The 16,526-nt window shown below is 34.7% G+C and overlaps 2 long non-coding RNA genes across 2 annotated transcripts; one reads left to right on the forward strand and one right to left on the reverse strand.

The window, feature by feature from the left end:
* The first annotated feature begins 3,593 nt into the window (after positions 1 to 3,593).
* LOC128030495 (uncharacterized) lies at positions 3,594 to 5,667 on the forward strand. Its single transcript, XR_008187913.1, has 3 exons — positions 3,594 to 3,838; positions 4,564 to 4,663; positions 5,438 to 5,667. It is a non-coding gene; the product is annotated as an uncharacterized LOC128030495 (long non-coding RNA).
* Positions 5,668 to 7,951: 2,284 nt separating this feature from the next.
* Positions 7,952 to 11,499, reverse strand: LOC128030494 (uncharacterized). Its single transcript, XR_008187912.1, has 5 exons — positions 11,252 to 11,499; positions 10,423 to 10,522; positions 9,310 to 9,425; positions 9,082 to 9,166; positions 7,952 to 8,576 (listed from the first exon to the last, which is right to left on the reverse strand). It is a non-coding gene; the product is annotated as an uncharacterized LOC128030494 (long non-coding RNA).
* Positions 11,500 to 16,526: the final 5,027 nt, after the last annotated feature.

Genomic DNA, 16,526 nt, shown 5'->3' on the forward strand with positions numbered 1-16,526 from the left:
AGCGTTATTAACGACACCGTTGTTTACAATACAACCACAGCACATGCTGCTGAGGTGAGGGGCGGGAAGTTTAGATGCACAGTAGAGATAGTTTAGCAAATCGCAAATTTTTATTTTTTTATCAAAGCATTAACACGTTAGACTGTACCGTGGACCACCCTTTTAATATAAATAAGATCTGTTAGAAAAATCATCTTCAGCATAAACTTAATGAATAAACAATAAACAATATTTCAACATGAAGTCCAATTGCACCAGCATACACCAGCAATAACTTCTAATGGATACTGTTGTTTGCATAATTGGAAAAGCTATTAAAAATAAATTAACAAGGATACTTAGTTTGCATAACATTATTATTACATCAGTCACTTTTTGAAGATATGTAGCTGAGACATTAGCATCCAAAATGGAAAATGAAACTTTATAATGTTTATAGCCTACTTTACGTCAGAGGAAAAGTGTCTTGTTCTTTTAATCATTTAAGGATTGAAAGAGGTGGAAATATTCTATGCACTTTTCACTCAATAATGATAACCTGCCTTCGGAACGTGTTATGTTGTGTACACTCTCAGAAATTAAGGTACAAAAGCTGTCACTGGGGCGGTACCTTTTCAAAAGGTACATATTTGTATATGTTTTGGAACATATTGGTTCCTTTGAGGTACGTATTAGTACTTAAAGTGTACATATTAGAACCCAATAGGTATAAAAGTGTACCTTTTGAAAAGGTACTGCCCCAGTGACAGCTTTTGTACCTTTATTTCTGAGAGTGTATGTGGAAAAATGTAATTCAATTCAGTTAAATAAATTTAGCAAAGAAACTAACAATAAATTAAAACAATATTATCTCTAAATATATTGATGTATTAAGTTGCATATATTTATGTTATTTGTCTTGCCTCATGCAAAAACAGTAGTTTAGTTTTTTGTGATCAGCTTACATCTTACATCTAGACTTTATATTACACCTTGCCATATCTGAACCTGAGTGAACCATGTGCCTCATTTAGACTCTCACAATATACAGTAAATAAACTGCATGCCCAGGACTCTATGAAAATGCAGTGTGCATTTAAACGAAACACAAGTGGCACTCTCCTTCCAATCCAACATTCTTGATCAGCTTACATTAACTCCACAAAATCAAAATAAAATGCACTGCATGAGCAGTAAATTACTGATAACGACGTCTCTACCTTCCCGAGGTGTTCGAATAATGCCGTCACTAAAACTACAAATGGACGCCCTTGTGAAGGGAGCTCTTCAGAGCGTGCAAACTGCCAGAAAAGCTTTCATGCTAATAAAGGAGAGTGGAGCAGTGGCGTTCGTTCACTCACCGTAGATATGAGTCACAGGGCTGTGGTCGAGCTAGCACAGCAAGGCTCTGGCGGTAATGAGGAGCAGCAGAGCCAGACTATTCCCCGTACATTTTGTTACTGTCAAAGCCCAATTTCTACCTGGAAAAGGGAAGCCAACTTAAAAGGGAATTCATAAAGATAAGACGATATTCCATTACCGCACCCCTTTAGTCAACAGAGCAGAGATGTGGCCAATAATCAGCTGCACATGTCTGTGAATGTCTGTTTACATGAAGAATAAAGGTCATCCATATTGCTTTTAAAAAACGGACATGGAGGTTGTTTTAAAATATGAGGTTGAAAGGTAATCTTTGAGGGTATATTTTTTCATCTTTTCTGTTCTGAGTTTTTCATTTCCTGTACAACACAATATCCTGTCCAACGGGCAATTATTCAACCACCTGAACGTCTGCTTACATTAAACACACATAGATGTAAGGAAAACTACCATTTAATGTTCCTCAGAAAAGAAGCTCAAATTTGGAAATACACACAGGAATAATTATGTATTCACACAGTATTTATATTTATATTTTGAAATATGTTTTCGGGGTATTCTGGAGAGGGCATTTCTATCTGAACAGTATTAGCATGCAAGAAGCAGTGTTAGGTGAGTGTCTAATTGAGCTTGTTTCATTATCATTACTACTTTTTAGGAACAAGAACAGCATACACCCATTTTTAAAGCACAAGTGACAGGAAGAATATTGCATTTGCACACACTTTATGTATTTAATGCTTAATCATTTCAGACTGCAATAAATCCTAATGACTGGAATTGAAGTGCAGAGATTACAGATGATCACTAGTAGCAGGAACATTAATTTTAATAAATGCATTATGGGACTTCCCATCTCAACAACTAAGCATTGTAAATTCAGGTTGAGGAAGCTGTTGATAATGTTATGACATCTAAAAAAAAAAGGATAATAATTTCTTGATTCTTTAAAGGTGGAGCATCACCAAACAGTATTGCTATAAAATTATTGTTTTCAGACACTTCTCTTTTGGTCATACAAACCAAATCAACTTATAATTGACTTGTCTCTGGATATTAAACCCAAGGGAAAGTGTTTTAATATCTTAAAATGGCACACCATTTAATATACAAAAATGACACTTCATCAAATGTATTCTAGAAGGCTTTAACTAATTAGTTTGCATGTGTTCCTCTTTTGGGCGTGCATAAAATTACTGTTGTCACTGTACGCATTAAAGAGATTTATCCTTGCCGAGTCAGATGAAGACATTTGTCAGATCACAACAGACATTTTAATTACATTTTAAATGGTCGAAAGACATGTGAGCTATACACCGAGCAATCTTGCAAAAAAAATGATGTAAAGCAATGTTACAACAGTGTGTCTATAATATTGTCCGCCCTAACATGGCAAAAATAAAATAAAATGCAATTGCTGCATCCTTTTACCTACATACAGAAATTTGTATAGTGTTCTGTCAGATTCCTTGCCATCTCACAGTTAGATAGACTTAAAAGAGCCTTTCAATGAAAATAGTAGGCTAGGAGATGCACTAACCCCTGTATTTAGGATACATTGAGGCAATGTAGGAATGTTTTATTGTCATGGCTCACTTGTTGTTCCCTGAAAGAAATTTCATCCCTTAATCCTCTTTTTTTTTTGTCATTCATTTCACCTCATTTTCCACAGAACCCTAAAAGAGGAGAATCTTGTAAAATCAAAGCTTTTTTATTTAAACTTAATAAAATAACCTAAATTGATATATAATTCATATTATATAATTGTATTTTTATGCAGTTAAATATAATATCATTAATTATTAAAATGCTAAATTCATATATAATTTATAGAATTTTAGCATTATTTCTAACTCACTGTAATGCAGTTTATTTGGATAAATCAGTTTTATGCTAAATCATTTGGCGAACTATCATTCTGGAATATATATATATATATATATATATATATATATATATATATATATATATATATATATATATATATATATATATATATATATATATTCATAACCTCTCAGTCTCAACTCAGAGTATGCAAAACACTTCCCACAATTCATTTTACTTCTTCCTTACTCTCAGAGTTTTCTGGTGGGTTTAAAATGGTGTTTTGACAGTGGTGTTGAAAGTTAAGTATGTTTTGACACACTGTTCATCAGAGGAAGGTCTCGGGCTGACTCTGAGGGTGAATGACAGTCTGGGGGTGGAACGGATGTTCTTGCAGAAAGCTCAACCCATTCTCACTCCAAAGGCGTCAAAAACCGAAGCATGGTCAAGCGCCCCTAGCGTCACTTTTATGACGCCAAATGTGCCTCTCGGCGTCGAATATCGAAGCACTACGACCTTCATTGCTTTCAATGGGAAACTTTTGGCGTCAGAATTTGACACGAGGACATGAGATGTTTATCGCTATGAAATCACGTTCAAGAAGTCTCATTCAGCACACATCGCGATACTTGCTATCAGTTCCACAGTTTGGGTGAGTAGTCGTATATACGCTCTTTTAATGCCTTTTATAAAATGTATTCTGTCTTATTTATTAATCAAATTAGTGCCATATGTTTAATCGCTGTATTATATCGGTCATCCGCGGCTGTCTTTGAGTTTCATTGCGTTTAAATAAATGAACACAGCTGCTAATTAGTCTGATTAAACTCTATCTGTCACGTGACGTGCCATAGACCTTCGATCCGTTTTATATTATTATTAATTTCAGGATCAATGATGTAAGTTGTATTTGTAGTAAAATCATGGTAATCACGACACTTACAATAGTAATAAATGAAATGTGAAGTTAAAACACAGTAAACAGGACATTAGTAACTGTAACTGTAGTTTTACTATGGTATATTAATAATCAATACAACAATACAATAATCACCAAACCAGCTATGTTTGTATCACTGTAATGTTAGTGTTTTTATGTGCTTTTATATGACAGATATCACAGTAATCATATGTTCTGTACCATGCTTTTAATACCTTTTAATGTAAATCCTCCCCCAAAAAAAATCAAATTAAAAATAAATAATAAAACATGTATTTTTCCATTTTGCAGTTCATTCATATCAGTTTATATTTATATATACATTTATATATATTTATTATATCTAAATATTTTGCTCACAGATCATTATTAACATTCTTTATATAATTCAATTTTATTTACTCTCCCCATTTTATTATTTTTATTTTTATTTTTAGCTGAAAAGACATAAAGGCAGTCAGCCCAGTGGTGTTTCTGGAGAGGGATTCCTTCAGAAATGGAGAAGACAGAAAGCTGCGGAGGCAGATATATGCAGCAGTAAGTCTGTGATAGTTTGTCTCTTTTATCAAACATTCCTGCTGTTAAAATTTGTACAGCATTTGTTGTTTCTTAAACTGTTGCACTGTCCAAATACCCACACTTGCCATCTTTGCACTTGACCACTTGATTACTTATTTGAAGTCTTTCCTGTATTTGGCCTAGTGTTCGAGTGAGCATGATAACCACAAGTGTGTGTCGAACTTTTCATGACCTGATGACTGTGTTTCCCAATCCTGATCCTGGAGAACCCCAGCACTGCACAGTTTTGGTGTCTCTCTTATCTGCCTTGGAGTCTTCACTGATGAGCTGATGAGTTGAATCAGGTGTGTTTGATCAGGGAGACATCTCAAATGTGCAGTGTTGGGGTTCTCCAGGACCAGGATTGGGAGCCACTGCCTTATGGGACACTTATGTGTTTACAGAGATTTTTAATAACTAATTATCAATATTTCACTGTTACTGTACATTGGACAGCTTCCCATGACCTCTTGTGAGATCTCGGCAAAAAGTCTGACGATTTATTCCAAAACATGATGCATGATGGGATACACTAAGCTTTGTATAGCGCTCCGGAGCAGTATTGGAGAGGTTTAGTGTGTGTTAAGGACGCTGTGCTTTGGCATTATTAAGACCGTGGACAGTCTCGTTCACACACTGTCACGTACACACACTCTCAAGTTTTTACAGAGGCTGCTTTTATGGTCTAAACAAAACACAGTGTAATGTATAAGTTGAATGTAATTTAATATTTTCTTCCTTTCTGTCTTACAGGATTGTTTGAGGATAACGCTGTAGCTCCATCATGCACAAGGACTCACCTCGTTTACTCTTTATCACCCACACACACAGAAATGGTCCCTGGATCAGTGATTAGACTTTGCAGTGGTTTGATTTTTGCAGAAGATGTAACTTTGTTTTAATTATAAGCTCATAATGAATACATTACAGAACCAGTGATGAAAACAATAGTTAAAAATAGCGCTCCATATTAAAAATATATTGCACACTTGACATGCATGTCTTCATGGTGTTTTTTTGTGAGTTTGAAACATTTACATTGTGTTGTATAACATTTTGGTCACAACACTTTTTCCAGTGTTCTCTGAAAGACATACTGTATTTACTGTTTTGTTTTTTAATAAAAGCATTTTCATTTGCATACTGAAAATAGTTAATGTTTACAACATAACTGCCTTTTTATTCTTTATGGTGGCAAAAACGAGCTTGGTGACAGAGGATGCAGTGTAGTAATTTGGGCATGTTGTCTTTAAATGAGTTTGACATATAAATAAATAATGGAAGATCCTTACAAAAATATGCATGTTTATTATGCTTTATGTATTTATTTGTTCATTCATTCATTCATTTATAATTTCAGTTTTTATTCCTAGAGTTCAAATGGTAGAGAATGGTAAATCACAGAAACACAAATGTGAACAATTTTAACTTTAAAACACAATGTAATATACAATGTAAAGTTTAGAAGCACGTCATTTGATTAGTAAATATATTTGTCTTTGGTCAAAAAAAATATATATATAAATCTTAAAAATGTGTCTTATATTTATTATAGAGGAATCTGTCTGTTGGATACAACTGCGACTGCTGGGCATGTGCACATCAATATTGCCCAATGTTTGTCAAGCTGAACAACGGAGGAAGGTGAAGACGTTAATAAAACAGTATCTTATAAGTAGCAAGCTTAATCTATTGTTAACCGAATCTATCCCTTCAGCCGAAAAACGAAAGACGTCGGTCATACATGGATAAGGAAGTGTGTCGCTGCTGCTCAGCTTTGATGTCATTGGCTATGAATTTTCAGGACAGTCTGTGGTTGGACTATCTTTTAACCCATATTAAACAGCGCATCATGTAAAAAAGTATGTTTTGCTGCTATCATCACATTAGTAATATATTAAGTCAACAATGAAGTGTTGCTATCTTGACAAAAATGACATCTTTAGCGAGATCCTAATCCTAACCCTAAGCATAACTTCAATGAACTACAAAAAACAGCCCCCTAGTGTTGCCTTTGCATAGATAGAACGACGGAGGCTTGTGGGTAATGTAGTTTAAAACTTTTTATTAACGAAACGAAATAAATTATTTATTTTAAGGAAAACTGGATATCTAAATATGTTTATTGTGCAAACCTCTATGATATATTTGAGAGGCAGGCTGAAATGTGGTATTTTACAGTGAGCAATATTTAAAATGCCTTTATGTCAGCTTTCCATTTATTTCTGAAAACTGAGCTCAACATTATTTTATCAGCATAGCATAAGTAATAATCCTGCCCATTTTCTCTTTGATATGTTAATTGGACTCTGATTTACAGCCATTTGAAATGTACAGTTTTGGGCTCTTCCGGGGGGTGCTACTGGGCCCCTGGGGGTAGAAGGGCAGTAAAACCTACATATATGTATTCTACTCATCATGGACAACAAACTGAGCTGAGTCACATTTATATCTGACAGTTTTCACAGTCCTCTGTTTTCTAATTCTTACATCATTGCTATTATACCTTTTGACAGGACATTGTGAGGCCATCTGATGAAACATTGAAAAATTAGAAAGAAATGATTTAATAATGAAAATAATAGATTATTTATTTGATTTTTGAAGTATATGGCAAGAAATATAATGGATGAACCTGCAACAACTTGCCTTTATCTATTCCCCACCTGTAAAGCAGTAATCAAGGACAATGTATACACATTGTGATACTTCACTATTACACAAGGACAAATTCATGCAGTGCTAAGAATATTAATTTATATATATATATATATATATATATATATATATATATATATATATATATATATATATATATATATATATATATATAACTATTTAGCAAAAATCAGTGTAAAAATGTCCTCCTCACCCCCGTATCTTGCTCCTCAGGTACTGGACATCATGTGTGTGCTCTTGGTTTTAATGCAGTACAAGACCCACGTTGATCATTCCTGCTACATTCTCAGTTATCCCTCAAGTGTTTGTAACAATAAAGCCCATGGCACCATCTTGTAATGCAGAATAGTTAATCTCGTAACTCCCTTTATTTCACTAAAAAATTTGCATATTTGTTACTAAAATATAAAAAAAATACTTTCTGGTGTACTGATGTCCCAGATGTTATTAATCCGATCAAAAATGTTTATGTCTTAAATAAAAAAATAATCCCAATAATTAATATGTAGTTTTTCCAAGTCTAAAATAAACACATATCAGCCTACCTAGTAAAATTATGTATTTACCAAGAATCTTCAGAACACAATATTCACCATTTTCATTTTATTGAAGCATAGACTATAAAGTTGATAAAGTAGCATCAAGACGAATAAGATTCAATGAAAATAATTATCATCAAAAATACATTAACCTCATATATAAATCAGTTCACACAGATGAGTGATGAAATGTCCTTAAAAGTCACACAGTCCCATCCAGTCAACTGTGATACAGATCATGTGATACATATAAGACATGAGATACTGTTCCAGAAAATAATGATTCCCATCATCACATCTAAACTGGTTTCATCTCCCCATCGTGTTCTTCTTCTCTCGTGTCTGGAAACAGTTTGTGGCTGATATCCACTGATGTGGTGTAGCTTGTCCTCAGCCAGAGGATCTCTCAGTCCTAAGATCCCAGACCTGGTCAAAATGAAACAAACAATCCAGATGAAGTTGTTTAATGGACAGAGAGCTCAGCTTATGTTCTGTGTGATTTTAGCAGTGTGAGCAACTATGACCCTTGTAGTACTGTACACTTACCATTCTTCAAGCTGTTTTAAGACCTTTTGAGAAGCTTTTTCTCTGAAGAGAATTTAGCACATCCTCTTCTTTCACTCCTTTCAAGAGCATCACTTGGTCAAAACCCCTCATTTGGCTGATGAGATCATCTGTACAAATTAAAATACTGCAATAAAAATTAAAGAATTAAGAAAAAGTTACAGAGGCAAAGGTCTTGCTCATGAGACTGCATTAGCATGTGTAGTTCTCAGAGACTCTAGAATTCATCTATTGTTGCAGTAAATGTGTTTTCTTCCTCTAGAATCTTTCTCCAAAGTTCCTGACTTCTCTCACAAATGTGTTTTAGTCTGTGCAGTGTAAGGCCTGGCTTCAAACCAATCAACTATCAATTCACAATTTATAACATAACATTTAGAAAACAATGAAATAATGTACATTGGTGTTTATATCAACTAAACCAATTTCATGATACTTGTCTACTTTTAAAACAGGTGGTGTGTTTTTAAAAACATAATATTAAAAATGTCCAGTCACACTTTGCTAACATGCTGTAATTGTAATAGTAAAAAAAGAAATCAAGGCTGACATGACCAGTTCTGTGAGAGATCATCATAAAATGTTGTATAACACAGCATTGCTTCAACACACACATACCAGTGGACTTCTGTTTGTTTGAGCACAAGATGGCCGTCTTCATTCCTCATCCTGAGCAAATCATTTCCTTGGTCTTCCTTCTCTTCTGTGAAACAAGATAATCTCTACCTACTCTGTGTGCAAATAATATTGCTCATTAAACATAATTAAGTTAATTTAAAGTAAGATTCAGACCAGAGCATTTGAGGAGTAAATGTTGATTAAAAAAAATATTCTAAACAAATGTACCTGGGAAGAGCTGATCATGGCAAGATTCGCTGAGACTCAGTAATAGCTCTTTTAGTTTTTAGGAAGGTTTGTGAGGGTTGGCTCTTGAGTGAGTTGTTGAGCTTGATATTTTAGACCTGAAAAAGAAGAACAGCATTAGGATTATCTGCAAAAAATCCTGTAAGACAGAAAGAAGGAAATATTATTAATTACGTGCAACTTGTACATTACACCTCTGTAAAGATGCTGTATAATTAAAAGTTAAATGCATCCATTATTGAAAGCAAGTAATTAATAGCAAGATATAGTCATATGAATTCTTTTGATAGTGTCAGATGAGACAGTCCTGGGGCTTGTACAATATCATACAAGTGTTAAACTGGATTATTAAGACTGTGATGTGTTTAGGGATCATTTTTAAGACTTTGACCCTGTCCAGATACCCACACTTGCAGTCTTGGCCACTTGAGAGTGTGTGTACGTGACAGTGTGTGAACGAGACTGTCTTAATAATGCCAAAGCACAGCGTCCTTAACACACTAAACCTCTCCAATACTGCTCCGGAGCGCTATACAAAGCTTAGTGTATCCCATCATGCATCATGTTTTGGAATAAATCGTCAGACTTTTTGCCGAGATCTCACAAGAGGTCATGGGAAGCTGTCCAATGTACAGTATGTGAAATATTGATAATTAGTTATTAAAAATCTCTGTAAACACATAAGTGTCCCATAAGGCAGTGGCTCCCAATCCTGGTCCTGGAGAACCCCAACACTGCACATTTGAGATGTCTCCCTGATCAAACACACCTGATTCAACTCATCAGCTCATCAGTGAAGACTCCAAGGCAGATAAGAGAGACACCAAAACCGTGCAGTGCTGGGGTTCTCCAGGATCAGGATTGGGAAACACAGTCATCAGGTCATGAAAAGTTCGACACACACTTGTGGTTATCATGCTCACTCGAACACTAGGCCAAATACAGGAAAGACTTCAAATAAGTAATCAAGTGGTCAAGTGCAAAGATGGCAAGTGTGGGTATTTGGACAGTGCAACAGTTTAAGAAACAACAAATGCTGTACAAATTATAACAGCAGGAATGTTTGATAAAAGAGACAAACTATCACAGACTTACTGCTGCATATATCTGCCTCCGCAGCTTTCTGTCTTCTCCATTTCTGAAGGAATCCCTCTCCAGAAACACCACTGGGCTGACTGCCTTTATGTCTTTTCAGCTAAAAATAAAAATAAAAATAATAAAAAGGGGAGAGTAAATAAAATTGAATTATATACAGAATGTTAATAATGATCTGTGAGCAAAATATTTAGATATATATATATATATATATATATATATATATATATAAACTGATATGAAAGAACTGCAAGATGGAAAAATGCATGTTTTATTATTTATTTTTAATTGCATTTTTTTTATTTATTTTGGATTTACATTAAAAGGTATTAAAAGCATGGTACAGAACATATGATTACTGTGATATCTGTCATATAAAAGCACATAAAAACACTAACATTACAGTGATACAATCATAGCTGGTTTGGTGATTATTGTATTGTTGTATTGATTATTAATATACCATAGTAAAACTACAGTTACAGTTACTAATGTCCTGTTTACTGTGTTTTAACTTCACATTTCATTTATTACTATTGTAAGTGTCGTGATTACCATGATTTTACTACAAATACAACTTACATCATTGATCCTGAAATTAATAATAATATAAAACGGATCGAAGGTCTATGGCACGTCACGTGACAGATAGAGTTTAATCAGACTAATTAGCAGCTGTGTTCATTTATTTAAACGCAATGAAACTCAAAGACAGCCGCGGATGACCGATATAATACAGCGATTAAACATATGGCACTAATTTGATTAATAAATAAGACAGAATACATTTTATAAAAGGCATTAAAAGAGCGTATATACGACTACTCACCCAAACTGTGGAACTGATAGCAAGTATCGCGATGTGTGCTGAATGAGACTTCTTGAACGTGATTTCATAGCGATAAACATCTCATGTCCTCGTGTCGAATTCTGACGCCAAAAGTTTCCCATTGAAAGCAATGAATGTCGTAGTGCTTCGATATTCGACGCCGAGAGGCACATTTGGCGTCATAAAAGTGACGCTAGGGGCGCTTGACCATGCTTCGGTTTTTGACGCCTTTGGAGTGAGAATGGGTTGGAAAGCTGGTGTTAGTGAGTGGCATTGCAGCGAGGTGTTTTCTACAGCTCAGTCATTAAAGCTGTTTAATTGCTGTGGCACCTCCCACTCGACAGATGACTATAGTTCAGGAAATCACGTTATTTCCCAGAATAACCTCAGACTGACGCCATGCATTACATTGTCTCCATTAACTTTTTTAAAGAAACTTACTAACTACCCAAGAAATCCAAATAATAGATTGTACACTGAAGTTGTATAGATGAGGCAAAAATTATTAATTTACATAATTTGATATTTTATTCAAAGCCAAACAGTAGGCCTGCTTGGCAAGAGAGGCACACTGCTGGGATATCAGTAATTCTCATCTTTATGGAGGTTTGAACCTGCAACCTTTAGCTTGGCAGCCAGAATCTTTAAAGTAATAGTTCACATAAAACTGAATCAATTAAAAAATTTTCAGTGAGTTACATTCTTCAATTCAACATGAGTGTTAGTAATGGAAAGAATTTAGCTAGCATAACATTAAATCAACATATCAAGCCGTAATGGATTTAACTGACAGTTTAGATTCTAAATTTGCACACACATTGGAAATAAACACACACACAAAAACACACACACACACACACACATATATATATATATATATTTATATATATATATATATATATATATATATATATTTATATATATTTATGTCAAAGTGAGTTTGTCTTTAAAATGAATTGTTTTGTAATTCAGGTCCTTATTACAGGAGATTCTTTTTCAGAGCAGGTGATGAGGGATTTTGCACTAGAATGGACTGAATAAATGGAATAATTATATTGACAAAGTGTTGAAGCCATGCAGAGTGAAAATGGCAGGGGGAAAGTGTTTCTAGCGCTCAATACACAGAGTCTCTCTCACAAACAAAGAGGACACATTACTGCCAGCTAAATTCTGTGTATTGGACACATAGTCAATCTTTGAAATCCACTTACTTAGAGTAAATCTCATGAATGTCCCAGCTATCTTTTTTTATGATTATTTTTTTTTCATGGGTGTAGATTTTATCTTCCTGCACCAAGAAAGAGATCAAGAAAGATGATACATTTTCCATATCTCAATGCCTATTCATTGAATAAATAAATAATGTTAATATAATTAGCATTTTATTTTATTTTACTCAGTTTTTTTTAATCTACATATAGTAAATCTCATAAAAACGCATAATAATATAAATGTTAATATAATTTGTTTCTTATTTTTATTATTTTAGCTCCGTAAAGTAGTCTTTTTAATCTTTTATTTAGACTCCTTAGGATAATGTATTTCTGGCCATGGTTTTCCTAGCTTTCTCCTCTCAGACATCACATAAGGTCATGGCGTTAAATGTGTTAAACGCAAATGGGTCTGTGAGTGCTATTAACCTATCAGCACTACTCAAAGATTAACGTCTCCTCTTACGACATGGAATATTTCAATGGGACCTGTAGAATGGTGCCAGAAGAAAAGCATCCATTGGGAACACAGGGTCTTATTAGGCAATTATATGTGGTAGTCATCTTCTGGATTCAAATCTGGTTAAAACAACAAGTATGACAAATATGCCCCAGTATTCCATGTAGCGCTGTGTGTGGCTTGAAGAGAAGTCTTCATGTCAGATTGCTATGGGTTTTATTGTAAATGTATGTAGACATTAATTCAAGTGAACACAACTGACAGGCATGCAACATAACTGATCAGAGACAGTATGAGAAGTGAAAGGGAAATGCCATTGCTGAAGAAGGAAGAAAAGCTCAAAGAAGAGTTCGATCCTGTGTGAAGAGCTCCAGCCAGTCCGATGAAGAGGCGTATTGATTGCATCAATTGTCTGCAACATCTTAGCAGGATAAATCATTTCTTATTCAGGCCACCTGAAAAGAGCGACTTTTCAGCATTGTAGAGCATCATAGGTGTGCTCACATTGGTCTATTCAAAAGGAAGGCAACTGACCTATTCCACCTCCTAAGATACCTAATTTTTAAGCCGTATTGTAAGGCAGTATCACATATATCATTAAAAATCGTAGAATGCATTCCAAAGAGCTCTGAGTAAAAAGAAATACAAGATGGCAAGAAAGTTGTAATCTAATTCAAATAATGAATGAATAAAAAAAAAAAAACATAAACTATATTATTTAACATACATACCATATGTATTTATTCATTTAATGTTATGAGAATTATTATTGTTTTTCTGAAACTAATTGGACCTAAATTTGGCTTTGTACTGTATTTTTATGGCATTGATTTGATACATATGAATACAGAATTCCAAGTTATTGACTTATAAGGCTTCAAATCAGTTAGCATGGGTTCTTGAAAGGCAGTCACCTGTTTAGGGAGTAGGCAGAGAGACATCTCACTCGGTCTTGGAACTAGTTTTTTTTTTTTTTTTTTTACTGAAACAAGCATTTCGCCATGGCATTAATGAGTTGAGTCAGAGTCAAATAACTGCCTTGAGTCTCTCTGGATCATTCTTTATTCTCAGTCGTAAGAGCTATTTTGCATAGCTTTGGTTTTCAGTAAAACGTGAGTCAGTGGCTATAAGAGATGAGGCATTCTTTAGTACCCTCAGCATTTTCCTCTTCAGAATATTTCCATACGTGAGAGGTGTTTACATATGTGCCTCCATCATCATGATGCTCAACATCTGAAATAATGTGGCCTGTGAATGCCTCTCAGGCAGGCTCTCCACACAACCCACACAGAGGTCACGCCACTATTTCTTCCTTTTCTTCTTCTTCACTACTTTACACCAGGCTTAAACTGCAGGCAGTCCGTCTTATTAAGATATCTGGACATATTACAGTAGACAGTATTACAATCAACAGGCATATCTGTTTAATGGATATGTAGGTAATTTGGAGGAATTTTATGTTCTTTCTGAAATTCTTGAATAATAATAATTATATATGGAAATTATTATTTCAGCATAACACATGGAAACGCCTGTAGGTGGTGACAAATTTCTTTCTTTAAAGAGCGAATTACTGAGTCATTCACTATTTCGATTAGATCAAAAACGAATCAAATTCTTGTGTCAAGTTCATTCAGGTATGCAACATTAAATGAATGATTCACTCAAATGATTCATTCAAAAACACTTTCAAAAAGGAATGAATCCCTGCTTTGTGTTGTTTGGAGACACAGCGAAATTACAAGTGGTGCACATTATATGCCGATTGAGAGAGTATTTTTCTGAGTGTTACTTAAATTTTAAGGTAATTTATTTTCATTAATGACAACTAAGGCCCTGTCCACATGGAGACGCATTTAGCTGTATATGCATACATTTGTATTGTATAGGTGTTTTGTCCACACGGAATCCAGCATCGAGAGGTTTAACCAGCCTGATCTCAGGGCAATTCATACATATTTTACGAGGTGGCTAATTGCACAATTGATATTAGGGGTGCTCCGATCAGGATCGGCCGATGGTTATGCCCATCTCGTCAGTAAAGTCAGTTCTCTAATCCGCGGTAAATTCCATCAGGTGCATGATTTCACATAGAGCAGCTGATTGTGATCGGAGCAGCACTAATTGATATGAATTTGTACGAATGACCTACACCTAACCCCGCCCTAAATGAGGGAGGTCGTATGAATTTGTACGAATTAGCCACCTCGTAAAATATGTACGAATTGGTCGAGAGATAGCGTTGGGTTTAACAGAAGCTGAAAACTTTGGAGGCTGCAACCAAATGTTTGGCCCTGTTTGCTGTGCAAGGGTTTTGCTGTTTTATTCGTGATGTGAGGCTTTGTTTCATGTGTAAATTAAATTATAGTTTAGTTTATATAACATTTAGATATAATAAGTAAACATGATTGTCATTTGTGGCATATTTAGTTTCTATTTTGAATTTGCGCATTAACATGTTGTCCTGGGCTTGGTTTTTTTAGAGTATTTATAATTATTGAAACATTATTTAGCAGTTTCTGTTGTAGAGTTTGACACAACATGAGGACGTGTACATAATGTAATTTTTTATTTTATTTTTTCCTTTAATATTTTCATATCTCTTCAAATAGAAAACATGTTTATGTAATAACCCCATTAAACAAATTTTTTTTTCAGCCTTTTTCCTCTGCTATTTCACTTTTACATGCAGGGTGTCATCGGTTGGCATTTCTGCAGTGCTGAACGAGGAGGATAGGACATTGTAACTGCCTCAGGCTCTGTCAAATAAATCATGTTGTAGCAATTAAACTCTTCTCTTCCCCAGATACCTGGAGAGAGCAGGCTGGAGTGACTCAATGCACTTTTAACTTAGGAAACCAAAAAAAAAATAATTATAAAAAATGAAAATAAAATTAAGACCAAGCAAATGAAAAACATTAATAAGCATACTGTAAGGCTAGTTTAAACTAGCCTATGGTCAGTATAAAGACAGCAATTACATAGGACAATGGATGTCTGGAAGGCAGTGCAAATGATCTGATAAAACATTAACAAAAGTATATATATCTGACATAGATACTTGGCATCCGTGTATCGATACAGTATTGCAGTGGAAAATATTGTCATACTCTGCTGTATCGATTTTTTTTTTCCCCACCCCAATGTAAAGATACCCATATTTGTCATGACACCACAGCCACTGAAGAAGTTTCTTCAGTGGTTGTGGATTTCACTCTATAGCTTTCTATAGATATCTCTCTCATGTCTCTTTGTTGAGTATTCACTGAGTTACAGTTAATTTTAATGACGCGTGTCTAAATGAAGATCAGCGCAGACAAAGGCAAAAATTAGACAAATACAAAGAGTAGACCCTTTACAGATTTGATTGATGTATTGCTCTTATCTGTACGATCAAAACTGAAAGTGTAATTTAAGTTATTTTCGGGGTCATCAGGAGAAAATGCCTCATAATGCGCATACGCGTTAATCGACTTCAGAGGGTCAAAGTCACCAAACCAGTTCACAAACAGACACAAGTGTGTTGTCAGAGGCACTTTAAGAGTTTTGACACCACTGACTGGAATATGTTTAAGCAGGCTGCCACACACAATAACACCACAGA

Source organism: Carassius gibelio, chromosome A16 (genome assembly GCF_023724105.1).
Source record: "Carassius gibelio isolate Cgi1373 ecotype wild population from Czech Republic chromosome A16, carGib1.2-hapl.c, whole genome shotgun sequence".
NCBI lineage: Eukaryota > Metazoa > Chordata > Actinopteri > Cypriniformes > Cyprinidae > Carassius > Carassius gibelio.